The following is a 27,404-nucleotide window of genomic DNA, read 5'->3' as shown; positions in this document are numbered from 1 at the left end:
AGATGATCAGTGATTTCTTTGGAAGGGGGATTGTAGACTCCATCTCACACTACCCTTGCCAGGCCACTCTTAATGGAAAACACACGTAGAGCATGCAGAAAACTTGGGTCTACGTATGGAGGGTCATCACGGGTCCAGTTTGGGGGCAGTGCACTGAGCAAAGAATCGCGGGAAGATGCGAAAGCTTCACAGTGCCAAGTGAGGTGCTTGAGGTCTGAAAAAACATTCTGCTGACAATGGGGACAGTCCGGAGAGGCTGAAGAGTTCAAGTGAAACCATTTCCGCAGTGTGGAGTGTGTAAGGGCCGCATTAGCGATTGTCTTATTAGCAAACACTTCTGCGGAACGGGGTAGGGTGGGGACACCATGCAGGTAGCCCTGCGGAGTCTTCTCAGCGAGCCGCCTCCTGCGAGAATGTTTAGCATGATACAGTTGGAGGCGCGGATGTAGACCTGGATCAGGTGCAAGATCGGGAGCAATCAAGGGAGGTGTAGACTGAAGGCTCTCTCGCGCTGCATTATGGGCAGCGTGATTGCCGACCCCCTGGGTCACATGCCCCGGAATCCGGGCTACACAGACTTGCGTTCCGTTTCGGGCCAGTAGGTTTACTATGGCCTGGATGTGATGTACGGTAGGGTGATCAGAGTAAGCCCTATTGAATTCTCTCATGGCGGCGTGGGAATAAGTGAGGAGGCGGAACCTGGGTGGTGGTGGTGCACCAGCCATATAGGTCATGTGATCCGGGGCTCATAGGAGACCACGGAGCCCGGCTTGGAGAGGCGACGGGGCGATGGTAGCCATAGTAGTGGCGCCGCTAAGATCAGGGCGTTCTTCGCAGTGCCATGCCAAACCGATTTGCGGCCACGAGCTGCACATGCTAAATTCCGCAACTTTCTGTTGTAGATCATCCTCTGTTCCGGCCTCCTGCTTTTCGCTGATTGCCTCCTGGTCATCGCGAACAGCGCCTCGTGGCCCGCACCTTATCAAGAAGATTGCAGCCGACAGCAAATAAGTTCCTGACGTCTCCCTGACGTCAGACCCGACCCCAGCGCCACCGAAACCTACTTAAAGCCCGGACATCCTCAGCCATCTGGGATTTGCGGCCACGAGCTGCACATGCTAAATTCCGCAACTTTCTGTTGTAGGTAGGTAGACGTGTCTGTTTTGTTATATTGTGCTTTTACCATCACTGGCCGGCAAGTCCCCACATTGGTCTTTCGGGTTTTAGTCTTTTTGTCATGGGTATAGACGTGTGCTTGTACCGTGCGCGTATTGGTAGATTTGTCGCCTGTCGTGAACCTCAGAGCCATCATAAAGAGAGATTTGGCGCAGGATCAGCCCTCATCTGTGCGATTTGCCCCAAGTCTTCAGTTTTGGTACTATCAACATGTCTTGCGTTGCTCCTGCTTTGTGCGGGTGATGTTGAGTTAAATCCCGGACCGAAGATTGACGACGTCCTTGCAATGATGAAAGAGTTCCACGAGCAAACAACTTGTTCGCTCAACGAGATAAAGCAGGACATTATGAACTTAAAAGAACAAATGAATTCAATTGGTCTCAGCATCGGCGGCGTACCCCATATCAAAGACAAATTTGACGCTGTTAACGAATCTGTAAAAGAAGTGAAAATGACTATTGCCAAAATCACCGAAGACCTTGCAGACGTCGTTGATGACATGAATAATCGCATGCGACGAAATAACTTGATTGTAAAAGGCATCCCCGAAAAGCCGAAGGAGAACTATGCCGAATCAGAAAAAATTGTAAAGGAATTCTTGTCCCACCACCTCAAGATCAAAGTAGGGAACATAGAGAGAGCCCATCGCCTAGGGAAAAAACGGCCCAACTTCGAACGACCGATAATTGTCAAGTTTCAAGATTTCAAATCTAAGACCGAAGCTTTATCAAATGCTTTCAAGTTAAAAGATCTTGAGACACCAAAAGTGTGGTTGCAGGAGGATTTCTCCCCCAAAATACAGCTGGCACGCCGCAAGCTGCGTGAGTTTGCCAATAATACCCGTGATGAAGGCGAGCGCTACAAGATTCGTGTTGGAACCCTTGAACTCAAGGGCTGTGTTTACCGCTATGATTCCCGCACAGACAGTATCATCCAGGTATCTGTAAGTAACCCGCAAGCATTAGCAGAAAGCCCAGAAACAGCGAAATGACACCTTGCAAGCAATGGCTGCAAACCAACAAGACCAGAAACTATTTCAATAATAACTGCGAACTTTCGCAGTATGCTGGGCAAAATTGATGCACTAAAAACATTCATCCACACATGCTCTGCAGATATAATAATTGGTACTGAAACCTGGCTTTCCCCAGACATAGCTGACAGCGAACTCGCGCTCTCGACTTCGTTTGCACTTTTTCGTAAAGATAGGATCAGCACCCGCGGGGGAGGCGTACTTGTTGCAATAAAGCATGAATTCCAACCTTCTGCCATATCAGTCGATTCGCCCCTTGAACTCGTCTGGGTAAACGCTTGTCTCGGTAGTGTAACGTGCCTAATTGGTGCCTGTTATAGACCGCCCGACTGCAGCCCTGACTTCGTCGAATTACTAAGCGAGTCCCTCGAGTTAATTACACTCAAATTTCCTAACTCAGTAATCATTTTAGCCGGGGACTTTAACTACCCCGCAATAGACTGGCCGACCTTATCAGTAAACTCTGCCCAAAATAGAACAGAAAGCGTTAATTTCGCCAATTTGACTTGTTATTTTCAGCTAACCCAACTTGTGCTAGAACCTACACGTAGCAACCACATTTTAGACCTAATCTTTACCACCCACCCCGATCAGGCCATCACTCAAGTTTTAGAAGAAATTAGTGACCATAAGCTGATTCACTGTACATTTTATTTGCCACGCGCAGGTAGAGGGGAAGTTACAAAACAAATTCGCAATTTTGCACGCGCAGACATAGAAAAGATAAGCCGTATGATGACGAGTTTTTCGAGCAACTTTGAGGTTAACTTCAATAATCAAAATGCGGACGAAAACTGGATGGCATTTCGCGATAAACTCAAAGAAATCGAAAGCGCATGCGTACCTCTAACGACAATAGAGACAGGGATAAACGACCCATGGTTTACGCGAGAAGTAAAAACATGTTTAAACAAAAAGAAAAGAGCGTACAGGAAGGCGGCAAGAACGAAGTCCGCGGATGATTGGTTAAACTACAAAAAAGTCAGTAGTGAGGTAAAAATTGCAATTCATAAAGCTAAAGATAAATACTTTAACAAAACCCTTCCGGATACCTTAAGTAGTGACCCCAAAAAATTTTGGCGTGTGCTGAACCCTAAAAATAACCAAGCAGTTCCAAAGCTGAAGGATGATAACGGTATCATGCTTCCTTCAGATGAATGCGCAGAACCTTTCAGCAAACATTTCCAAGCTAATTTCACGCGCGAACTCCCCCTCCACTCCCTCAGGTCACCGCACATCCCTATAACACACCGGTTTGAGCCTATTACAATCACAGTAAATGGTGTCACCCGTGCAATTGAAAGACTTTCAACGACTACAAGCCCTGGCCCTGACGGCATAACTACAAAGATTCTTAAGATTACTTGCCCTGCATCAGCTTACTTACTAACCCTGATATTCCAGCAATCACTAGAAACTGGCTGCGTGCCAAAAGACTGGAAAGCTGCGCACATAAAGCCATTGTTTCAAATCTGGGGACAAAACGCACCATACAAATTATCGACCTATATTTTTTATTTATATTTGCAGCAAATTATTTGAGCACATATTGTACAGCCATATAATGACCTACCTAAACCAAAACAATCTTCTGCTCCAAAACCAACACGGATTCCGACAAAACCTTTCATGTCAAACACAGGTTTATGAATTATTGACTGACCTTCACAAGTCCCTTCACATGTCCCTTGACACCGACGCTGTTTTTATAGATTTTACAAAGGCCTTCGACCATGTGCCTCACAAACGCTTACTTCTAATAAATACCTAAACCTTGATTACAATACAACCTAAACCTTGATTACAATACAACGAGATGGATTCGTGAATTCCTAACTAACCGTACGCAGTCTGTTAAACTAAATAACTACATTTCCCGTCCTATTCCCGTCACATCAGGCGTCCCACAGGGCTCTGTCCTTGGGCCCCTTTTGTTTTTGATTTATATCAATGACATCGAAACTGGCATAACATCTTCCATTCGTCTTTTCGCGGATGATTGCGTAATATACCGGCAAATAACTAACCCCACTGACGTATCTGCTCTTCAATCTGACCTAACGCAACTATTGAAATGGTGTAACACATGGCAAATGGGCATAAACTTAGAAAAAACGCAACACGTACGGTTTTCTTGTGCGCTTGACCGGCCCTTAAATCGCTACACAATAAATGACAGAGACGTACAATCGGCTTCATCATATAAATATCTTGGAATTTATATAACCTCTGATCTGAGCTGGAACTCACACATAGAGTACATAACCAATAAATGTTTCAAAAAACTGGGCCTCTTAAAACGTCGATTACACCCTGCGAGCTTGAACACTAAGCTCCTTGCATATACTTCGCTCATTAGACCATCGTTGGAATATGCGTCAGTCGTCTGGAACCCGCATTATCATTACCTAACAAATTTACTTGAGTCTGTGCAAAGCCGCGCGGCAAGGTTTATCTCATCATCTTACTCACGTCATCAGAGCGTATCTGCCCTAAAGCATTCCTTAAACCTTATGCCCCTCGCCATGCGCAGAAAATATAATCGACTGGTTTTCTTCTACTCCGTACTTCATCACGCTTCTTCATCTCCCCAGTTCCACCTTCGAACTGCCAGTTACGTTTCCTCCAGACTAGACCACTCCCGTAAAATCGAACCAATTTTTGCAAAAACAAATAAATATCAAAATTCACCTCTTGTCCTGAGCATTACAGAATGGAACACGTTGCCCGAACACATAGTATCTTCAATAAACTTACCATCTTTTCAAACGGCGCTATTATCATATCTACAAACAGAGTACCTTGCGCAAATAGATGCAGTTTAACATTATCAATTTCAAGCCCAGTGTTACATGTTCCTTCATTGCTCTGTCTGTGCTATGACTTCATGTTAAATGCTCAAGTGTGCTAAAGTGTTAAATGCTCAAGTGCTACCTGGCTCTTTTAAAGCACATTTTCTGTTCATTGTTAGCCTGATGTCAAATTTCTCATGCAAAAATTGTATTGCTTGCCTTGAATAGGTCAATCTTCTATGTTTTTGTTTGTATACAAATCCAATGTATATTATCCGTTCAAGTGTTGCTTTTCTGATCCCCCCCTATGTAATGCCCTCCGGGGCTTTTAGGGTATCTAAATAAATAAATAGAGTTGTCTCGTAGGCTGGCGTCTGTAAATATGTCCACCTCGTTTGGTAGTCTCTGTGCCATGCATCGGCGGAGAGCGCGCAGACGTGAAACGACGCTAGCTCGAGGGATAGCCGACCATTGCGAAGGAACCATGCTACCTCGAGACCTCATCACCACATTCTTCCCCCATGCCTCCTTGAATCCGCACCCCCCGCTTCCTGCCAATATTAGTTCATCCCCTGAGGAGGACCTGGACAGCCCTTTCACTCTTCCTGAACTTCAGGCTGCTCTTCACCAAGGCAAACTCCATTCTGCGCCTGGCCATGATAGTCTTACTTGGCAGCACCTTCGTAACCTGAACGAGAACACCCAGCTGGTACTTCTTAAGATCATTAATGACCACTGGGTGACAGGGAGTGTTCTCGACACGCTCAAGTTGACCTTGGTTTGCCCTATTCCCAAACCCAACAAGGATCTGGCTCAGCCCTCTAACCTGCGCCCCATCTCCCTCACCCCAACTCTGTGTAAAGTTACCGCTACAATTAGCTACCCGGATTTGTTTCGCACAGGTGTGTGTTGTAATATTAAAGCGAAGCTTTCTACGTCTTACTGATGACGTCCGTGCGCACCACAAAACGCACTGCAGAAAAAAGCCAACTTTCTCGGACGATGCGGGTGATCGTTGGCGAAGTGAAAGATGGTTGCAACTCGATGCTTTCTCTGGTCGAAAGCCAATGTACTCAACATACAGATTCAAAGTCCAAACTGGAAATCGTTACACCCACAACGCACTGCAGGAAAGCCAACTTGCACAATGGGTTTTCACAAGGGCACACCAATCGCCTGAAGTAAAATAACGCTTCTCGCGGTGGGAATCGAACCTGGGTTTCTCGCGTTATGAAGCCGACGTCTATCCGACTGCGTCATTCCGAAACAGTCGAAACGGTTTGGATTTTCGGCTTTGACTTCGACTCAGGCTGCGTGGAAGAAGGATTCCCGCTTTAGCCATCTTTCTTCTAAGGGTTTGATTATGGGGTTCAACGCGCCGAAGCCATACCTGGGCACGAGTGGAGCCGGAATGCAGGTCTCCGGATTAATTTTGACCACTTTGTGACCTTTAATGTGCGCCGAAATCTCGGCACACGGGCGTTTTGGCTTTCAGTCTCCATCACAAAAGCAGCCACCCCGGCCGGAATGGAACCCGCGCCCTTGGGCTCAAACGCCTTAACCACTGACCGTGACGGGTTGTTAAGGGGATCTCCTTTTTTATCCCTTCGAAAACGCCGATGGTAGGCGGTCCCGTTGGTACTGTATTTATTCGCGTAATGAGCGCACTTTTTTGCCGCGTAAAACCGAAGCAAAGTTTGGGATGCGTTTATTACGCGGGCTAATTTTCAGGAAACTTTTTGGAAGTGACGAAAGAAGGCCGCAACGAAAAAAAATAATGCATTAGATAAACTACATTTCGCAGTGAATATACGCGCACACAACTGGTAAACAAACAGCGTTTATATTGAAGTACACTCGTCTTTGATTGTCAAGGCTTCACTTCGTCAATTCCAAAATGTTTATACCGGCAGGACGGTTCCCATACTCAACTGCGTAGAACAGAGCCTTTAACTTAAAACTGGCCGTGTAACTGCCAATTCGGCTCATCGCCGACTGAACGGTGCAAGAGGAGCAGAAAAGCAAGTAAGTAACAACACTATCAACAAAAAAAGTAGGGCTAGACGCTCAGCGGGCTGAGCCGACAGAGCGTAGTTGTGACTGGCTGTTCCACGACGCCGCACCGGAGTGTTTGTTGGCATTTTTGCCGAGAGATGGCTCTGGGCCACATGCGCGATCATCATCAGCGGCAGCGAGTGAAGAGGGAAAGCTACAGTACGGCCATTTGTGGGACTGCGGGATTGAAAAGTTGGGGGTGCGTTTATTACGCGAGGAAACGAAGAAACGTAATTTTGACGACTTGAGTTGGGGGTGCGTTCATCACGGGAGTGCGTTAATTACGCGAGTAAATGGGGAGCGATGAACGGTGCGAAAGGACAGGACGACAGGAAAGCACAGATACCCGATTCATAGCGCTGCTGTATCGGTGTGCTTTCCTGTCGCCCGGTTTTTCCGCGCTGTTGATATCTCTTAAATATTTCTCTTGTCTGTAATGACACAATGATTTTCGCGAATTCAACTTGGGCTCAGGAATTCATCGAACTAGCGAACATTAAAACAGGGACAAAGCTAAAGAGAAGACGAACCACACGTCTCCTCTTTAGCTTTGTCCCTGTCTTAATGTTCGCTAGTACGATTAATTCCTTAGTCAGTAACCAACTCGCCCAACGTAGTGCTTTAGTAGTCCACTTGTGCAGTGTATAATGTGGTATATTATGGCTGCAATACGTGCTCATATTGTGCTGCTTGCGCTTCACTTGTCCTGTATGTTGCATTGTATTTCACCCCCTCCCTTCTTCAATGCATTTACCGTGCGGGTATTCCAAATAAAATAATAATCGCAGTTATTCTGTTTACGCCTAAAGTTTCCTACTTATATACGAGGGAAATCTATCACTACCGAGTGTTCTATAGCGTGTAGGAAGGTTATAATATGTTTTTCCGAGGGTGTAGTAAGCGTGTTATAAACGAAAAGAGACCCTCAAAGGGTGTTTTCCTCTGCATGGGGTGCAAGGGTGTTCGTTATAGACAGTAGGTGTAAATCATTTTGCGCTCACGACACAGCGGACATCCTATCCCGTCAACCCGCGCTGCCAAAATATATCCTACTGCCCCATCCCGAACTGAGGATACAAAGGTCCTGCATGAAAGAGACCTCGCAACACTTTCGGTAAACGCTTTCACTCTTTCCTTCGCGTCTGCAAGCACTGCGAAAGCTATAGTTATCGCCAGCACGGAGCGGCACGGCATGATTGACTAGTCACAGCAGATACGCCTTCCATTTCTGCTTTGGTTTCATAGCTTTATTTTTAAAGTTGCTATCGAATGCGTTCATTGCTGCAGCTGAAGCGAAACCCGCCGACAGCCGCTACATGGCCTTAGTGACGTAATTCGAGCCGTCGAAGAATGCCAAGAGCGGAAACGGGAGAAAAATCTTTTGAGCGAGTTTACAAGTCATATGGTGGGCATAGAGCAGTAACTTTTGGCTGAGGTACTAGGGACCCCCTAATATAAGTACGCGGTGTGTTGGGTCGCTACGTTCTGCAAGCATTTAAGATTAAAAAAAAAAAGCCGACGAAAAGGCTGCAGGGTCCCTTGAAGCAGTTGCCACGGCGAGGTTGCTCACCCGGAGGGGAGTGCTTCCAACGCTGAGCTGGTCCGCTTCAGACGAGCGCGGGCGCGTTGCCGGCGCGTTGTGGGTCGACGCTCGCTCAGTGAAGACAATTGCACGGGTGCCGCGTCAGGGTAGGCCAGGGTAAATGGCAGTCCGGTGGGGTTTGCGAAGAACGTCGTCGGGACGATCTCGTTCCTTGCAGGTCGGCGGCGCGTGACACGAGGAGCGTGAGCACGCTCGTTGCGTAGCCAGCAAGTGATGATGACGATGACGACGTTTCTTTCGCACTGCTGGCGCCAGTACAAGAAGAAAAAGAAGTACTGGCTGCGAAACGAGATTGGGTTAACCCTACGCACTCTTTGTGACGTGCGCGAGGACTTGAACCACGTATTATGGGAATGTGCGCTCTAGGATATCCATTTTAGTGTCCTTGGGCCAGAGTACTAACACTGAGAGGACTAACTTTCTAGGACTAAAGCTAAGTGGAGTGTTAGGCCCTTGGTCTACCTCAAAACGAGCATCTCGAGCGACAAAAGCTCAATTGACTTTTCCGCGAAGTACAGGACTTGATCAGACTCTTTGATGATAATTATGATGATGATTAGCGGCTCTTCATTTGAATATGGGCGTCGGTTGTCAGCAACCGACTTGCCTGTTTTATTACGCTTACTTGCCCTACTCCCAGCTAACCTAATAGATTTCCTTCCATCCCCCCCCCCCCCATCTCCCCCTCATCCCTGTTTTAAAGTCTCATCGCTCCCACCTCCCTTTTTTCTCCCTCCGCTGTTCTAAATTCTCATCCGTATGATTACTCCGCTTGCGTACCCATCCCTTCCCTACTTTTCTTCCACCACCACTCCAGTCACCTCTTCGTCACCTTTAAATAAAGCTTCATTAGTGACACTAGCGCATCATCGCCATCATAAGGAGTAAGTCAGTAAAGCCCACAAAACAAAACAAAAATCCAAGTCCGTTTCATAAGGAAACGACTGTTGAAGCCCGAGGCTTCCTCCCGTGCAGCCTGGGTCAAAGTGAAAGTCCCAAATTCAGACTGCCCCGACCGTGACGGGATGGCGCGATCGGATAGACGTCGGCTTCATAAAGCCAGAGCCAGGTTCGATTCGGAAGCGTTTGTTTCGTGTGAGGCATAGAGTTTCATACTAATATATACTAGAGGGAAATCTGGCGCCACTGTCTAGGGGAGCCGCGCTTCAGCCAGCTTGCCGTCATGTACCGGGCGGGCATGTTCCACTTGTCCTTGGCGTGGCTCACGAACAGGCTTAAAAGTTGGCTTTGGCTGCGAAAATGCAACAATATTACTGCAGAAGATTAATCGAATTTGTTTTGTTATTATAAAATTAAAGCTCCAGAAAGATGTAGTTGTCAGGGATTATTTAGAAGCTTCATGAAAGATAAACAAAAAAAAAACAATGGTACCCATTTTGGCTGCAAGACGAAAAAGAAGCCATATGGCTAACCAAGCCAAGGAGGCGAGGAACGTGGCTAGCTGCAATGGCGCCGCCCACGGCGGCCCGCGAATGCAGCGCCAGATTTCCCTCTAGTATATATTAGTATGAAACTCTATGGTGAGAGGCGCTTGGTGTGCCTTCGCTTATCACCATCATCCTTTTGCGAAACTCATTGTTGGCTTTCCTGCAGTGCGCTTTCGGGACGACATCGAACGACATCAGGGAGGCATAGAAGGCTTCTCTTTAGAAAATAACAAAGTACTCCGAATTCTGCGCAATCTACCAGTTAGTCTCAAAGCATGCTACAAGAGGTCATACATTCAGCGCAGCTTGGCTAGTCATGACACGTATACGAGTTCTCCAGTGGAATGGAATTGTCGCTCTATTTTCTCTCATGATATCAATTGGCTTGTGGCTCTATATCACACTGGCGTTATTCTCCTTCTAGGAACTCAGCTGTCCCCTTGTAAATCATGTTTCATCTCAAATGTTCGCTCTTTTGTAGTGTGGGCTGCACTGGCCGATGTTGAGCAGTTTCGCGTGGCTCTGCGCGAGGAGCTGTGACGTTACATGAGGCACAGCTGGCGCGCCGGAGCCGCCGCCGCCGCGCGCCCGTCGCCGGTTTGCGCACTCCAGAGGAGTGACGTAAGAGCCTCGGCAGACGCACTGGCGCCGGCGCGTGCCCAGCTGTGCGCCTACGTTGCGCAGTCGCCAAGTCTGACGCTGCGCCGAACCACCGAGCCGTCTTTGTAGCAATAGAGAAGCAACCAGACGTTGCGCAAAAATAGATATACATGTGTCGCATAATGCGGATACCGTGTGTGTGTCATTGAAGCAGCAGTAAGCATCCTCTAAATAGCGCTACATAAGTAAAGCAACATAAATAAACAAAATCAATACATGTTTCGTGGCATTATTATTGTTCTTCCAGGGTTTACAAGTTAAATACTGCTTTAGTGAAAGGATGAACAATAAAAGTTATGAAGAGTTGAGCCATCTATGTGATGCAAACACAAACAGAAGTTTTGGAAAATCACCTCAGTGTCCTTTTAAATACATTCGTAAGTCTCAATATATCACCACAGCACTGTATAAATATCTACACCTTGAAGGGTTTAGTTCACTGTCTATTGGCGGTGAGCGCGACCACGGGCGGCACTGCGAAGTGCGTCTCCGTGACGTCGGCTTAGGGATTCTCGCATTTGTCGTCTGCTTCACCGGCGCCCGCTCTCCCCGCTGTTTATTTGCGCTCGGTTGACTTTTGATGCTTGTCCGCAATAGACCTTGCATGTGCATGACTTGTTGTCCTAAAAAGACTTAAAATTGCATACACCAGCTCAAGGTGGGATTTAAAGTACAGTTTTTGATACCGCTTCGGAATACACATTGCCGGCGTCGCCACGTTTCTTTCGAAGTCGGTCCTGTGTGGAGCACGAAGAGTCAGAGCTAGGCGTCGGCTTCTGAATTCAGCAATCTTCCGAACAAAGGTAACAACCAGCTGCTAGTAACAGACAACAGCGAAAATGAAAGACAAAAACAGATTCCACGCCTTCGGGATTGTAGGCTTTCAGGAGGAATTAGGATTCCCGGTAATCGTATGTATGTAATGTATGTATGCTCGGGAGTATTGTATCACATCATTCTACGTTGTCATGGCATGAGAGCATGCGCAACTGCACTTTGTTCCGCAAAAAAATGTTGGTTGAATTCCAAATAACCTACTGTGTGTATAAGCGCCTGTTGGTTTTTGTATACCAGGCTTCTAACCAGTATGAAAGCTTATTGAGCAAAACGTTAGCAATTGAGCACGATACTAATAACGTGGTCGGTTTAAGCTCAGAGGCTGTGCTCGTATACAGGGCGCGGCACCATAACCGCTTCATCTACAAAGCAATCATGCTTTCAACCTCGGCTGATATTTGTGGGAATGACACACCCATTTTCCATTACTGCTTTTGAAGTCCGTACGGAGAGTAAGAACTCAGTACGGATTGGAGCTAGTGCTAGTCGGTTTCCATCATTTCTGCAGGTGCGTCGCCATAACATGTTTCCGCCATGACACACACACACACGCACACACGCACACACGCACACACACACACACGCACACACGCACGCACGCACGCGCACGCATGCACGCAAGGTAATCACGTATGCAGTAGAATACAGTAACACCGTGTTTATTCATAACTGGGTACATGTTCCACAGCCATATCTTACCCATATTCAGAAATGCGTTGTAGTAAAACTGCACTAAAGAGAGCAAGAGTATTCAGTTCATGGAACGTAGTCCCGAGTAGGCCAGGATTTGTATTTTTGCGCTTTAAGGGGTTGGAAAACAATAAAGAGCTGCTTGGACATATTCATCGGTTTTGATCTTTGGTATACTGAAAACCGGCACGTATACTATTTATTGCATTTCTTAGCGAGTGTATCAAGCCTTCAACACCGTAATCATATCATAACCGTTCGAGGTGAGAGTCTGCAGTTCGTTATGATAACGACGGTTACGATAGAGATTCCGGGCACAAAAGCTGCCTTCGAGTATTCTGGACAACGTTGTCTGTGCTGTTTCGCGGTGGCTTGGGGTTGAGTTTCCTGTAATTCACCTTCTCATAGTATTTGCGCGTGAACAAACAGCGGACGCTGCGGATATGCACATTCTTGCACGCAGCCATAATGAAAGCCAGTTTGTGAAGAAAGGAATGTATGCCATACAGCCTGAAGAAAATATCCACACGAACTTCTTCAGCCTCCCCAACATCCCCAAACCTCCTAGTAAGACGTTTGGGACGGTGAAGAAAAGCTAAAGTGTTGGGCACGGAAAAAACATTCCCCTGAGACAAGTCAACAACAACGAAAGAAATAGACTACAGCCATTTTATTTCGTGTACGATGCGCGCGTAGGGGTCCGCTGCTTGGTGCGTAGCGTTACAGACTGCTGAGCAGAGATGTCAAAATTACTTCTAAATAGTAATGAAATAACATTACTCATTTTTCTCTAGAATTCTCTAAAATTAATAAATTATATTAAAATTACATGTGGCTGGAAATAATGGCATTACATTAGTAATACTTTTCAAAAGTAATGAAATTAGTTTGAAATTACTTTAGCAAAAATTCATCACTTACACACTACAAACTCATACACTCTATTTACAGTCATATACATTCACACTGCGATCTGAAAAATATTTTTTATAGACCAAACTTATGTACAGTTTATTTACAGCGTTATACATTGGTATGTTAAATTTCTTTATTACATCTCAGAAGGAGCTGCGATTAAAAGTAGGCGTCGGAAAGGTGTCCCCATTTGTACGACAGTGTCTTGAACCGATGCCCCTTTTGAATCGCAGCTCCTTCAGAGATGTAATAAAGATATATAACATACCAATTTATAGCGCTGTAAATAAACTGTACATAAGTACGCTCTGTTGGCTCAGATGAGGGCAGGGTTGTGTTCAACATAACGAAGAACTTTTTCGTCCAATGACCAGATATGCCCAGAGACTCTCTGGGCATTGGAACACTACTTGGTAAACTTTTCTTGGTCAACTTTTTATGCCGTAAGAGAAGCGGACAGGCTATATCGTGGTCAAACGTAATGAGGAAAGTATGAGTAATTTCCATGAAATTACTGGCGATCAGTTATTTATTACATTACTTAATTACCAATACTCAAAAGTAATTCATTATATTACTCATTACAGCAAAAATCAACTTAATTACTGTGATTTAATTACTGCAACTTCATTACTGCCAAGTCTACTGTTTAATCTTCGTAAGAGCATCTCAAAGATACTTCAGGGAAGCCTGGGCACTTTGAATACTTATCGAGGAGCTCTGAGCACTGAACCTCGCGAATAAGCTAGAAAGGGCGCGTTTCACACGATCATTTGACCGATGCTTCAAAGGAAGTTGGTCTTTCGCTCCACCTGTGTTGCGAACTCGTGCGGGATACAACTTGAAGTTATTTAGGGGTGTTAGAAGCTGGCACGACAACTAAATTTCTGGAAATAGGCTTTTTAATGCACTAAAGCATCAAAACGGGCGATTTCTAGCACACGGATTGCTGCGCCTCACAAGCACAGTGTCACAGACGATAGCGCCGCGAGTCCCAAAGCCGACGTCGGGAGCCAGGGGGCGCTAGTCAAACATCTTACCGCCAATAACTAATACATCTACACCCTAGCAAAAACAAAAAACAAAAACAAAGGGAAACACCCTGAAGGGTGTATTGTCATTCATAACACCCTTACATCCTATCAAAAATACAAGCTTGCACTCTTTTACAAGGTGTCTTATCGTTAATTACACCCTTCAAATCGGGTTTTTCTTGATGTTTGGATAGGGTGTAGGGGTGGTAGTTATAGACAAAAAGGGTGTACGTCATTTTAAAACGTATGGAGCGCTATACGCCGAGTATACATTTAAAGTTGGCTTCACTATTATGCATAAATGCGTTGCTTGCACATCGGGTCGCACGTTTTTATTGTTCCTATTCTTCCTTATCGAATATAAAGGTACCAATCATCTGAATTTGCACTAGTATTTCTATATTTGCACGATTACATGAACAACACGATGCATTTATTTCAGATGCGAAGCATCTCAGGGTCGGAGCTGTGTCCCTCCCTCCCTTGTTGTTGTCCGCCGTCCGCACTCTACTGCGCATGCGCGTCTCTTCAGCCCCGTCAGCGTTTGGGCTGACGTCAGCGTAGTCCACTATAAAAAGAAATACCTAGGCGGCGCCCGGTTTCGATCCCACGACTCTCTGGCCGCAACGGGAGGTACGTGGTGCTCTTCCCACTGCGCTAAAAACCGAGACGGGAGCATGTGCTACGAACGTGCCTTATGTCCTTCATTCATTCAAACTACGTCAAGAAGCTATTGATACAACGAAGGCACGCGAAGCTGAACGTCAACGGAAATGACGAACTGAAAACTTTAGAGGAGGATGTTAAATTTCCGCGGGAAAGCTGCGGCGGGAAGCGCCACGCGCCTTGCAGCTCAACCAGAGAAGAGGACGAAGAGGGCGGGCAGCGGGGTAGGAGCGTGAGCACGCAATAAAGAAAGACGAGAACCAGGAGATTTTCGATCAGTTAACGCGAGTGTCGGTCTCTTCGCTGTCTCTACATTTCTCTACATTTCTCTGTCTCTATATGCGGGTTTACACTGCGTTCCCATTCGTGCTCCGATAAATAAAACAACATAACGGCAACACAATATACACGGAACCCCCTTGATGCTTCGCATCCTCCTCATGGTTCCCCACCGGAAGGTGGTGTAATTTTATATTACGGCTACATGCCTTCGCCGGGAAGGGGGAGCGAGGGGGCGGCTCGCCAACGACCGGTAACGGTCTAAACCAGAGCCCTCATAGGATGACGTTTCCGGCCGCCAAAGTTACAGGGGCGCTGTGGTCGGGTCCGAACCTCTAAGCTTTACCCCCGTAATACTTGCAAATAACTTTGACTTATCGAGTAGTTTTCCTTTCTGTATCCGCTACTTTCGCTGCGAGAAATTAAAGATGGTTCACTTTATGTTCAGCAAACGTCAACGATCACCTTTCTTGATAATTTAATACAAAGAGGGATGTTCTTGGAAAAGAAATTTATTGCTGCGTAAACAATTTGGGTCATGACACAGAAGACGTCCATATACAGGCTTTCCAGGGGACAGAAAAACTATGAAGGGTTACCTGGACACGATATTTCATTTTAACGTAGGTACGATTCCGGAACACCTGGCGCAAGTCCGATTTATTATATCCGCCCCTAAACCTAACTAAACGATTCCAACCCACCCCTATTTACGAAGAGGATGCAAAAAAAAAAATACCGTAACTGCTTGGGCTCGAACAAAGGCTGTTAATGGCAGAACCTGCGCTCGCACCAAACACAACCAAACGACACAACCAAAATAATGGCCCCGTATCTGCTCATTTTGCTGCAAATGCCGTCGAAAGGAGATAGTCTTCCGCCGCTGCTGCCACGTGAATGCGTCTTTTCGCTTCCACTCCCACCTCTCGCACCTTTTTGTTTCACCATCGCGCTCCTCTCACAAAAAACATGGGGAAGGTGTGCTCAAGTCAATTCAATTTGCCCGCGTTCCACTGCTCGTACGCCGTCTACTGGAAGCTTTATTACTGTTGGGCTTCTTGGAATGTCTTTACGAGGTCTGGCGTCGCTTGCGAGCTTTTTTTAAGGGCGAAGCACCTTAAAAAGGCCGAGGCTTGTCCGTCCGGCGTCCGGCATCCGTGCTAACGGCCCAGCACCGTGTAAATCGAAACACCTATGAACAAAAGGTTCACGCATTGAAAGGTTAACAAGAGAGAGTGCTCCTGGAGAGCCGTGCTGCGCATGCGCGAGAAGCATTGGATTGGACTGGATTTGGATTGGATTGAATTCGATTAAATTAAATTGGATTGGATTGGATTAGAAATCGTTTTAGCAGCAGTAAGCACTCTCGCAACTGATTTACGGTAAGAACGATCCCCAGTGCTTCGCCCACTCGTCATGATTCCGTGGAGATACGGGGATTTGTTTTGTATTTGGGGTCACAACATTGTTTTCAACGCTTGTTTATTTGCTATCCCAAAAACCGGGCAGCCATGCATTTTTAATTGACAGAACACTGAAAACGCTGCCTTTGAATTGATGTTTCGCCACAAATATACATAATGTTTTATTTCTGCCGAACAATCTGAGAAGAGATAAGTGTGTTTCCAGAGTGTTTTACGATAGATTTGCCTATATGAACATCTTGCTCAAGAATTCGGTCAGGCGGATCAAGTGAGGGACACCGTGGTGTCCCAGGAAATCAGAGAGCAGATGAGGCTGCACGCCGGGGCCTAGAAATAAAAAAACAAAAGAAACATTTGCTTTACAAAAAAATGATGCCTCAACCCTAACCAAGGCACTAGTTCTTGCAGAAAGAAACCGCTTACGGTCCCTTCCGGAACATCATCATGATTTTCTATACTCAATTGACCCACAGAGAAGACTGAGGCTGCTAGAACGACTACCTCGCCGGCGCGAAACGCTATTTTATAGACTGCGACTCAATGCGGCGTTCACTAACGGCTACTTACATCGCATAGGCCAAAGTCCAAGCCCATACTGCGACAACTGTGGCGCCCCCGAAATAGTTGAGCATATCTTCCTAGAGTACTCCGCCTAAACTGACGCAAGCAGCCGGTTACAGCAGAAGATGACATGTCTTCACCCTCGACCAATTACGCTGAGCCTGCTACTTGGAGCATGACATTCTCCATCGTCTCAGCGGAAAGTCCTGGATGCGTTATTTGGCTATATTGACGATATTGGCGTCGCCGAGACTTTATATCCTCCCTTATGAGGACAGTCTTCGCTTTCTACATCCCATGTCCCTATATATGACGCTATGGCTTTTTTTCTTTGCTTAACAACTTCTGTCTTTACCACTCATCTATCTTTTCCCCATTCCCTTTCCTGCAGAGTAGCGTGTCGACGTACGCATGTTGGCAAACCTCTCTGCATTTCCTTCTTTAATAAAAAGCTTCTCTCTCTCTCTCTCTCTCTCTCTCTCTCTCTCTCTCTCTCTCTCTCTCTCTCTCTCTCTCTCTCTCTCTCTCTCTCTCTCTCTCTCTCTCTCTATCTCTTTCTCTCTCTCTCTCTCTCTCTTTCTTTCTTTCTCTGTCCCTCTCTCTCTCTCAGACGTTGGTAGATGGTTCTTGTTTCTTTATTTTTTATTATTGTTGGCACATGTCCACGTCGGGTACTGCCCCGGAACCGGGAGCTTTGAGGGGCTAATGTGCCGCTTCAAAACCTCCACAAAACTAAAAAATAAAAACGTTTAAAGATGTAAACAGGTGCGTTCCACGGTACACCTGCACGTGATGGCACGTGAGCAGAACAGGTACAGACAACCCACTCAGGACCGTGTTCCTAGGGTGGCTGTGAAGCGTTCTAATCTGCTTGGCGGCGTAATTCGCACAGTAAGGCCAAGAAATGAAAGCGAAGAAACAAACCCAAACCTGATGTAGAAGGAAAAAAATCCAGTTGAAGTACTTCGTCCCAAAAGACAAAGAAACAATAGTAAAGAAGCAAAAGCAAATACAATGAATCAGTAAAGAAGTTGTTAAGCTCATCGCCAGGGTTTCGCCTTCAAATCATGTAAGCAGACGTAAGTGCTTCGAGGAATTTTTTTTCCAGTGGCAACGTAAGCAGTTTGACATGAAAACAATGAAAGTATGAACGCCCTACATATGGCTTTTTAACACGAAAGTGTTTTGTTCCGGGATACATGAAGATTTCGGTGACGTCATATCCGTCACGGAAATGACGCCAGTGCAACGACGCAAGTGACCTGTAAAGGGTGCACCACTGCACACAAGGTCTTCTTTGGGAAGTAACATTTAGTATTAAAGAGAACGTTATACTTAGGGTTGTTCGTTTAAGGGTTGTATATTTTAACACGGAAGTGTTTTAGGCCGGGATACACTAAGATTTCACTGACGTCATATCCGTCACGGAAATGACGCCAGTACACCTTTGCCGAAGCGACCCTCCAGCAGGACGTCGCTCGCCAAGCACGCCCACGAGACAGACGCCGGCCCGGAAATCATGCTCAGCTGCGGATTTTGCTGCACATATCACTTTCGTGTTTTACCGATTCCTATTTATTTATTTAGGAAATACTGCAGGCTAAGAATAGCCCAGGCAGGAGTGGGGGTGGTACAATACGAGAACATAACCAAAAAAGGAAACAGTACAGAGACAGAAAAAGAGTACAGAAAAAAGACAGAGGAATCTACCACATTTTTTAATTAACATTTTCGCATGTGGCAAAAATGCTGAACGTGAAGCAATACTGACGGACAGACGGTCTTCCTCTTTTATTCCCAATATAAATGCTTACGTGCCTAAAGTGAGGTAACAAGAAACTTCGTCTTGCGTTGCGCTGGTGTTGTTTCTGGACGCCACGGTGGAGGTCGCTTCGAGCCATCGGACGTGAGCAGTCAAGACGAGGGACTGTATTCTTCTTTACTATCGCGGTGTTGTTGCTGAGATTCGGCGCAGCGTTGACGCCGCAGACGCACCAGCCGGCGATTCGCGGCGCCGGTATAATTCGCGTCGTCATGTCCGTTCCTGTTCCAATCGACGAGCAGAAGGCCCTCCGCACCGTAATATTATAGTCGGTTGACTGATACGGTGCCGCACTTTTTACAGGCCTGATGTCTGCAAACGTCGCTGCTGTCGGTGAACACTAACGGTTACGTAGGAGGAAAATAGGGGAGAGGTGGCCGTGGAAAAGGCTTTTCTTTCACCTAGGAGGCGTTTGTCTGGGCCGCCCCACCTCGTTCCATTGTATACAGTCAGCACCTTGCGCATTGAAATCATGCATCGTGACGATAAGAGCCATATCTCCCTCCGAGGCCACATTTGTGTCAGCTGCATCAAGCCTAATCAGGATTGCTCTCCCGCTGCTGAAAAAGCGCTTCGCAACGTGACTTGCCCGTCTTCGCTATTTGGACTGGCACCAACCCCAGCTCTTTTTCGTTTTCCAGACTATAAAAACAAACAAAATATTGATGTAGATGGTAAAGATAGGCGGCGCTTCGAATGGAGAGTTGCTGCAGGCGCAGGACGTTTCGTCAGTTTCATGCCGGGTAGTGCCACGATAAGCTGAAGTTTCTCGTGTGCGAGTTGTAGAACGACTGCGTTGCCGTGTTCGTGGAACCGCAGGAACACACGTGAGTTTTCTGCCATTAATTATCGCCGAAAGTTAGGCAATTGGCTTCCCGACAATTGAAACGTAATTTCCTAGCGCGAAGAAGAGATACGGAAGCAAAAGTAAGAACGTAGATGGAACAAGGACGGAATTCAACTGAAATTCTCGTGGTTTAACCATGTCTAAGGGTGCGTTCCAATTTCCCCTTTAGACGGCTTCGTTGTCGTCTTCGCGGAGAGCTCGCCATGTTAAGCACTGTTCCAATTCGAACGGACCAGTCAACGAAGACTGCTTCAAGGAGGCGGCATCAGTCAGCAACGATTCAGGCTACCTTCCTGTCTAAACTAATAAGTGCCGCCAGTGCCACTTTTTTTTGCGTAATAATGGTGGAACAAGAGCACTTGTTCCTTTATTTGAATATTAAGTATAACTTACTTGCGGTGAAGATGACAGTATATTTTTTTAAATTACGTAATGTTTGTAATAATAACGGTAATATTATTTACGACACTTAAGGCTTGAGTTTCTCAACATGTCTGCTACGAGGCTGTCGTCTGCATTGTTGTTGCGTTTAGTGAGAAACTCTACGGCGTTTAGGTCCGCGGCGCCGTTCCAATTTCATACCTTTAGACGTCTAGTTATCGTAAGCTGTCTGTGAAGCTGTCCGCGAATTGGAACGCAGCCTAAGATGCTCGTGGGCTATGAGGCGCGCCCTAGTGCAAGGCATCGGATGAATTTCGACACCCTTGGGATATAAGAGAGTTTTAGCTGATCGTTTTCGACGGTACACTCCCGTATCAGCAGCCCGCTTAGCGCAACCGGGGGCCATGCCGTTCGTGACCAAGCGCGCTACGCATGCGCAATGGGGCTCCCGCTTGCTATCGGAGCGGAGCGGACCGTAAGAAACGGTCAGTTAAACTCGCTATTAGCGAGTTTTAGCTGACCATTTTTCACGGTCCGCTCCGACAGCGAGCGGGAGCCCCATTGCGCATGCGTGGCGTGCTTGGCGGCGACAATGGCATTGGCTCCGGTTGCGCTAAGCGAGCCGCCAGTACCGGAGTGGACCGTCGGAAACACACTAATATATCTAAATTTGAGGAAGGTGTTGCTATAGGCCCCTTGCTCTGGACAGAGACCGCTGCAATTCAGTGTACTAGAGTTCCTGTATATAGCTCCCCTAGGGGAGCAGAGTTGCGCGTCCATCCGCCATCTTGCGTTCCAAGTCATGCGGGAAAGCCACCCGTCTCGCATGTACAGACCGCAACAGCCTTGTCTATAACACTCGAGCAGCGTGCCGCGGGCTGCACCGGCGATGCCAATCGGTGGCACCGATGCGACATCGGGTTCGAGATAGCGTGCATGAGCGCGTTTGCGGCCACCCTGACATGATCTTTGTCGGTCTTTGTCGGCGGTTTTGGCCCCGGCTGTTACAGAGGATGCTTTGGCCGCCGGGAGCACTGTCGGCGGCACCGCTCGTGCGGCGCGCTCAGAGCGGGCGCCGCTCGGCGCGCGTCGCTGCTGCGTCACTGTTCCTGTCGTGCGTTTGCGCTCGGAAGAAACTGCCGCGTCATGGTTCTGCCAAACTGCTGCGTGTATTGGCGCGTTGTGGGCTGCGAATTTATGTGCCGGTTTGGTAGTTGGTCGACGGCGGTGACGGTTGGATTTCCTAGGGCGGCTTTTATCGTTCCAGTGGTCATGCTTTGAGGTCAATGGGCGCAATGAACGGAGAGTGAGCGGAGAGTCGTGCGGGATGATGTTGCACGTCTCGCAAAGAGGGAAAAAAGCTTCTGGAGCACAACATTGTTATATTGATAACTTTACTATATGATAAAATGAATCAATGTGATCAATGTAACTTAGATGTAAAGAAAGTTTATGTGTCTAATCATTCCGTCGACTTTCACAGCCCTTGAGCGAAAGCTGCCAGTCATAAGCCGTCGTATAAAGGAGCCCCTGTACGCCTCCAGCGAATTAGAGGAAGTTAGAGCGAACCAGAGAAAAATTTAGAATTAGGCGATGACACTGCGAGTTAAGGATACGAATACGAATACGAATTAAGGATACGAATACATTGATTGCGATCTTTATGAGTGAATCGTCAAATTACACTGCATGTCATCATAGCTTTGGTGCAGCACGTCACTGGGGCCCTATTCTCGACTGCACTATTTGCCGGTAATTCGCCATGTTTTTTTTTTTTTTTTGCGCTAGCACGACGTAAGCAATCAGTGACGTGCTGTACCTATAGCTATGACGACATGCAGTGTAATTTGACGATTCACTCATAAAGATCGCAATCAATATATTAAGTATTGCTCAAGAAAGATATAAGAAAAATTGGCATGTACTATAAAAATTAAGACGGTAGCTGAAGCTGACAAGAAACACACATTTCTGCAGGTCAAAATTGGCGTCAACACCACAACGCGATCGAATAGCTAAAGAACATTACACAATTTTTTACCGTACCTATTTATTTTTTTCAACCGCTTTTAGTAACAAAGTTGGGCTCTCTGCTTCAATGCAAGCTTTGTTGCGTTATCACCTTCCCACGGTACGCTATCGTCTGCTGCTATGTTACAAGTTTATGGCGTGATCACAGAAAAAGACGGCGGCGACCATCGCTTGTGTGACGCATAACAGCAGCAAAGCACTACGCCTGATAACCGCGGAGCGCACCGATGTCGCCGATTCACTCGTTCGTCAAGCTCGACTTAAATCTACGGTGCAATGAACAAACGAGTCATTTTTCCTTGCTATTTTTTTCTTGAGTTCGATCATGTGACCCAGCAGCTTAGTAGGAGGCGCGTGGACAAATACCATGCATTGGGTTCTCTTTGTCATGGAGAGACTTGTACTGCCCTCTTATGTTGCGGTTACGCCAAACAAATAATTTTTATCTTATTGCCAAACATAAAAACAAACTACGGCACGTTATTTGTATGCTCCCTGATCGCTGAATTAAAAACAGTCGAAACTATTAATTCTTTCGGTAGAAAACATGCTTTAAAACGCGCGTCATTCGAAACGGCGCCTGCTGCAAATTCTCGGACATTTCGCCGCGCCCAAAACCGTGGCAATTTTTTGCCCTATTTTGCTTGTATTTTGCGACAAAAACAGTCGCCATTTTCAAGCTGCTACTTAACATTACGTCACTTTTACGCAAGCTGAAGTTGCCGATGTGGGACGTAATCGTTCGCGCATACTGTTTAAATTACGTCACGCCTTCTCAGCCAATCACAGACGGGGTGCGTATTACAAGCAGTATTGTTGTTGAATAGCAAAGACAAGCTTACGTTGTCATGTCCGGTGCATTTAGTCTAGTTTTTCATTGCCGGTCAAGAATTATGCGCTTTCAGTAAAGAGAAATAAGACAAACATTAGAACTGGTGCCCGTAAACGTCATGAAACGTCAAAATGACGACAGCACACGCACCCGCTTTGTCAACCGGAAGCACGTGACCAAAATTGAAAGCCAATCAGAAAAGACTTCGGCAAATTGCCGGCAAACATGGCGAAATGCTGGCAATTCGTGCAGTCGAGAATAGGGCCCCAGTATGCTGCGAAGAATGCTCGAAGCCAGGTTAAAAGAAGTGGTTTGAGATGTATAGTTGGACTATCACCGTCGCCAGGCGCGCATGCGTGTTCTCGTCATTTCGTATGCCGCCGGTGCCATAGTTTCTTACAGTATGCACTAGATAGGAATCTGGCGCTAGCGCCTATGCAGCTCCCATGAAGGTCGTCTGTGTCGTCATGGACCGCCATTATACATTGCGCTCGCCTTAGTTTCATCATTGGTTTGGATTGAAACGTTTTAGTGACCGAAAATTTAAACAAAGTGCCACAAGAACACGAAGAATACTGTGCAATTATGTAAGTGGAAAATAAAAACAGGCTGTTTTAAAACTAAGTAAAAAGGAAGTAAAGCGTATTTTTGCCGGAACGGTTGTGCCTGCTATTCCGCAGGCCAAGGTTGTAGTTACGAACAATGTTAATATTTGCGGGGTAACTCATTAGAGACTGTGATTTTATTAATTTTACCATTATTTCAAATAATAAGTTGTTTGACGGGTTCCGAAAGTTTTTGAGCGTGCCTATGAAAACGTTGCCTTCGTGGTGAACCGGTGCACCGACCGCCAGCTAGTTTGACAAGAAAAAAGAAAACGTGGCGTTAAACAGTCGTGGACGATGACAAGATAGGACGCATACAAGCGCCCGTATATGCCGTATCTTGTCTTCGTAGAAGTACGTTTTGTTTTGTTTTTTTTTTTTCGTCGGCTACAAATTCCGCGGCGGCATATTACCCGCTCAGTCATGCGTCCTTCGACTGCGGCATGAGCAACGTCAGGTGCGATCACGCATTGCCTGCTGTTTCACTGAAGACGGCTACCACAGAAACGCGAGGATTTCGGCTTCCTTGTAGCTCGTAAACGTGTTAATGCATAGTGAAGAAAGCAAACCCCAAAAACCGTTTAAGAATCCAATTGTCATGCCAAGCCCAAGTCAAAAAGGGGGATCTTCGCATGAACCCCAACGACGACATGGCTTACGAGGCGCAGTTTCCTCTATAGTATACTTACTAAGGAACTCCGTGGCCGGTGCAGCTAAACCGCACTCCTTTGCGGTTAAGCCTAGAGTTCCTGCATATCTCGTAGCGCAAGAGTTGCGCGTCTGATTGCCACATGCCGCTGGTTCCAGTTCGACCGGAAAGTCCGCTTTCAGTGCTGCGCACAAGACCCCTTTTCAGCACGTTAATTTTGCTCCACTGAGTATCCGCGGTTGCGGAAGCAGTGGCCGCGGCCGCCGATTAGCTGACAAGCAGCCGACTATCGTGCCCAAGTTTTAAATGCAGAGCATTTCTTTAACTCACGATGTCACCCGTTCTAGTTGTCCATAGTCGTCCGCACCCCACTCCCTACACTGTATAAAAAAAATAATACTTACCGGCGCCTAGTTTCGATCCCACGACCCTGCGGGCGGAACGCAAGGTACATGGTGCTCTACCCACTGCGCCACAAAGCCGACACAGAATGGAAGGCTACGAACGCGCCTTATATCCTTGACTCATTCAAACTACGTCAAGAAGCTGCTGATACAACGCATTCACTACCTGTGGGCGGAACGCGAGGTACATGGTGCTCTTCCCACTGCGCCACAATAATCATACCCACCTGCTAATAAATGATGTCACGTGACCACGTAATTACGTCTCCTCATTTAATTACAATACAATAACCAACAGCAACAAGTGCAACAACATTAACGTAACGCAAACTACTTAACGTCGTGCGCCCCCGGAAATGCTCTGCATTTGATCGTGCCCCTCGCGAGGGGGATGTTTAGTTTCCTGCCGCAGCAAGAACCAGGCGGCCACCTGCGCAGTTTGTGGCGCATACCCACTTGGGGGATTGGCCAGGATCGTTTGTCTTACTACATGCCGGTTACGGCAGGGTTTGACTCGAAAAAAAAAAAAGCCTCTGGCCTCTTCCGTCATCACGAAAATGGCAACAACAACAACAAAAATTACCAGGAATGGAATCACTCTCGCAAACGCGCTGTTCCCAACCGCACTTCGCCCGACAAGTACATTCCGTATGAAAAATGAAAATAAAACCTTCGCCCATCCTTTTCTCCCCATTTTGTATGCGCCGCTGCTCACCGCTCCTCGCCGCTGCCGCTGAAGCGGCGGCCCGGCGGCAGCGCCTACATGCGAGACGGGTGGCTTTCCCGCACGACCTGGAACTCACGATGGTGGGTGGACGCGCAACTCTGCTCCCCTAGGGGAGCTATATACAGGAACTCTAGTTCGGCCACAGCTCCCGTGCGCGTATATGCGTTTCCTAGTTAGCACAGCCAAGCGACGCGTGACGCAATCTAGGGGCATGTTTGAAGCTTGTCCACGTGAATGTGGCCCTCAATTTAATCGCTCTGAACCGCTTGGTCTCGTAGTGTAGTAACCCACTCTTGCGAAGCGAACATACTAACCCGGGTAGAATCCCGTTATCACTTGTTTGTTTGTTTGTTTGTTTTCATTTTAAACGGTTTGGTCTTTGTTATGGACGAGAAAAGCAAAAACGCCAGTGTGTACGAGATTTCGGCGCACGTTAAAGATCCCCAGCTGGTCAAAGTTGATCCGGAGCCCTCCACTACGGCGTGCCTCATCGCCTGCGTGGCGTCGGCGCTTTAAACCCTACAATCAATAAATCAATTTTCAATGGTTTGTCATGTTTGAATATTAACATTTGTTATGATGCATATAATCTATTTATGACACCTTTATGCATTATAAATGGGATTTCGGGTATTTTAGTTGCCTTTTGGTCAGTTTCAGCTACTGCTTCTTGTACGTTTTGGCGGGTTTTCCCTTTGAGATCGGTTTCGGCTATTTGTGGTTAATATTTTTCTACACCGTGGTTTTCAACCATTGCAAGACCCTTCTGGCTGTATTTATTTCGGTTCGGGTAGTTTTGTATGCTTTAGGTACGTTTATGCTGTGGTATAACCCCCAATAGCAAAGCTCAGGTGACGGCTGGCTGTGCTGACTAGGAAACGCATATGCGCCTCCAGTGCTGCAAGTATTATTGATGGCACCTGTACTATAGAATGCCTCGATGCCAGCGCCGCCGTAGAGGGTGAAGACGCCCTTTGAACGGTCCCGTGCCGAAGGTGCTACACGCGTTGTTGTTTTCGTTTCATACAAGACCCAGCAACGCGAAACAGATGAGATGATTCAAACTTCACCAGTAAACCGCGTTCTGGCGATAATTTCGGCGCGGTTTTGATACAATTACTTGCTGTGGCGGTGAGCGAGTGACCCCCCCAAAAAATGGCAGCATCTCCACTCCGTAGATGATGGCGAGGGTACGGAGTACGGGGACTCGAAATGACATCCGACTTGCGCCCCGACCGTCATTCGGTTTGATCCGTGAGTTGCACCTTGATCATTCCCTAAATGAAACTGCAACTCACGGCTCAAATTTCCCTTGGTTTTCGCTTGATGGTGGTGTGCGCACGGATGGACGCGGACGGACACTGTGACCCGCCGCGGTGGCTCAGTGGCTAAGGCGTTGCGCTGCTGAGCACGAGGTCGCGGGTTCGATTCCCGGCCGCGGCGGCCGCTTTTCTGATGGAGGCGAAAAGCAAAAACGCCCGTGTGTACGAGATTTCGGCGCACGTTAAAGATCCCCAGGTGGTCAAAATTAATCCGGAGCCCTCCACTACGGCGCGCCTCATCGCCTGCGTTGTGTCGGCGCGTTAAACCCTACAGTCAACGGACACTGGGAGGTCGTAAGGCACTCCGCACCGTTTCAGGCGAGGGAGTAAGCCGTTTGACTCTCGGGTACGAACTCACTGTCGTAGCCCAGTGGGTAAGACGACTGACACCAACTCTGTCCGGTCTACCAGAGACAGGCTCTAATCCTGCCGGTGCATGTGAGGTTTTCGCGATTTTAAATGCTATGCGCGCGGACGCGGACGTACATTGTGCGGTCCTAAGGTACTCCGCACCTAAAATGGCGGCGCCAGCGTATACGTGACGGGTGCGTCGAAGCGCTCTAGTGTACCACTCCCCAACGCGTTGGGCCAACTCTTAATGATGAAGCTGT

At 47.1% G+C, this 27,404-nt stretch overlaps 1 protein-coding gene across 5 annotated transcripts in view; it reads left to right on the top strand.

The window, feature by feature from the left end:
- The first annotated feature begins 19,629 nt into the window (after positions 1-19,629).
- Positions 19,630-27,404, top strand: part of LOC144162522 (uncharacterized) — a 112,072-nt gene continuing 104,297 nt past the window's right edge. For 2 of the 5 annotated variants that reach the window (XM_077693090.1, XM_077693089.1), the window contains exon 1: positions 19,644-19,822. The gene's annotated coding sequence lies outside the window, so the exon portion shown is untranslated. Of the gene's footprint in view, positions 19,824-27,404 lie in introns of all 5 variants that reach the window. The other 3 variants (XM_077693091.1, XM_077693088.1, XM_077693087.1) reach the window with 3 other exon arrangements.

The sequence above is a fragment of the Haemaphysalis longicornis genome, unplaced genomic scaffold (genome assembly GCF_048455015.1).
Source record: "Haemaphysalis longicornis isolate Haplotype H1 unplaced genomic scaffold, Haemaphysalis longicornis Haplotype H1 scaffold_12, whole genome shotgun sequence".
Lineage (NCBI taxonomy): Eukaryota > Metazoa > Arthropoda > Arachnida > Ixodida > Ixodidae > Haemaphysalis > Haemaphysalis longicornis.
The sequence above is the reverse complement of the archived record's forward strand: the minus strand, read 5'-3'. Positions and strand labels throughout refer to the sequence as shown.